The sequence below is a fragment of the Nycticebus coucang genome, chromosome 12 (assembly GCF_027406575.1).
Source record: "Nycticebus coucang isolate mNycCou1 chromosome 12, mNycCou1.pri, whole genome shotgun sequence".
In the NCBI taxonomy this organism is placed as follows: Eukaryota; Metazoa; Chordata; class Mammalia; order Primates; family Lorisidae; genus Nycticebus; species Nycticebus coucang.
The window spans coordinates 44,864,769-44,866,742 of record NC_069791.1 but is presented as its reverse complement, the minus strand read 5'-3'; the positions used below and the strand labels follow the sequence as shown (position 1 = coordinate 44,866,742).

Sequence of the window (1,974 nt, the reverse complement as noted above, 5' to 3'; positions counted from 1 at the left end):
GGTACGAAAGATTATGGACAGTATCAGGAGTGGTTTTTTTTTTTTTGTTTTGTTTTTTGAGACAGAGTCTCACTATGTCACCCTTGGTAGAGTGCTGTGTCATCGCAGCTCACAGCAACCTCAAACTCTTGGGCTTAAGCGATTCTCTTGCCTCAGCCTCCCAAGTAGCTGGAACTACAGGCGCCCACCACAATGCCTGGCTAGTTTGTGGTTGTAGTTGTCATTGTTGTTTGGCAGGCCTGGGCTGGATTCCAACCTGCCAGCTCCGGCTGGTGCCCTAGCCTCTAAGCTACAGGCTCCGAGCTAGGGGTGTTTTTATTTTCTATATGGCAGAAACACGAATGTTCCTTATTTTACTTTTGTTTTATCTGTGATTTCAAAATGCTGTATAATAAAGAGCACTCATTATGCAATAAAGAAATAAAAATTTAGAAAAAAAGTGATATAAGAGGATAAAAAGAATGAATGTCTTCCACATTCACTGATATAATTATTAGCAATTTAGCCTGAATGGTTTTGTATACAAATTAAGATTGATAGGAAATACCAGGTAGGGGGACTGTTTAAAAGAATTTCTTTTCAGTTTGGCCTTAAAACAGGAAGAGGCTATTCTTAGTAAGTGCCCTTCTCATTGCCACATCCAGCACTTAAAATATTTGTTTTGCATAAAGAATTCACATTAGGCATTTCTTCTGCACCCGCCTGTAAATGTAGTTTCTGCGCAGTTGGTCTTTCTCTCCTCCCCTCCCGCAGGGTCCACAGCCACCATGGCGTATTAGAGGCAGCGGTGCCTGCGGCAGCAGCACCAGGCTCTGCAGCGGCAACCCCAGTGGCTGAAGCTATGGCGCTTCTCACAGCACCCAGCTGCAGCATTGCTGTAACCAACAAACACACCTTCGAATTAAGTACATTCCTGGATTTCAGCAAAGCCCCACAACATGGCCGAGATGAGCTTCCTGAGCAGCGAGCTGTTGGTGGGGGACTTGATGTCCCCAGTAGGATTTGGCGGCTGAAGAAAGCCTAGATCTCTTAGATGATTACCTGGATGTGGCTAAGTACTTCAAACCTCATGGATTCTCCAGTGACAAGGCTGAGGCGGGCTCCTCTGAATGGCTGGCTGTGGATGGGTTGGTCAGTGCCTCCAACAATGGCAAGGAGGATGCCTTCTCTGGGACAGATTGGATGTTGGAGAAAATGGATCTGAAGAAGTTTGACTTTGGGTATGGATGACCTGGAAACCATGCCAGATGAGCTTTTAGCCACCTTGGATGACACGTGTGATCTCTTTGCTCCCCCACCCCCGTCCAGGAAACTAATAAGGAGCCCCCTCCCACACCCCCACAGACAGTGGACCCAATTGGCTATCTCCCCGGAAGTTTAACAAAAACGGATCAGGTTGCCCCCTTCACTCTCCTTCAACCTCTTCCCCTATCCCCAGGGGTTCTGTCTTCTTCTCCAGATCATTCCTTTAGAGCTGGGCAGCGAAGTGGATATCTCTGAAGGAGATAGAAAGCCAGACTCTACTGCTTACATTACCATGATTCCTCAGTGTGTAAAGGAGGAAGACACCCCCTCAGTTGACAGTGGCATCTGTATGAGCCCAGAGTCCTAAAGCATAGCCCCTCTACCTCCAGGGGCTCTCCAAATAGGAGCCTGCGATCTCCAGGTGTCCTCTGTGGCTCTGTCCACCCTACACTGTATGACTCTCCTGGAGAGAAAATAGTAGCAACAAAAGTAAAGGGTGAGAATCTAGATAAAAAGCTGATAAAAATGGAGCAAAACAAGACTGCGGCCACTAGGTACCGCCAGAAGAAGAGAGCAGAGCAGGAAGCCCTTGCTGGTGAATGCAAAGAACTGGAAAAGAAGAACGAGGCTCTGAAAGAGAAGGCAGGTTCCCTGGCCAAGGAGATCCAGTACCTGAAAGATTTGATTGAAGAAGTCCGCAAAGCAAGGGGGAAGAAAAGGGTCCCCTAG

General features: G+C 47.4%; 1 pseudogene; it reads left to right on the top strand.

Annotated features, from left to right (window-relative positions):
* Window positions 1-938: 938 nt before the first annotated feature.
* Window positions 939-1,974, top strand: LOC128562482 (cyclic AMP-dependent transcription factor ATF-4-like; annotated as a pseudogene).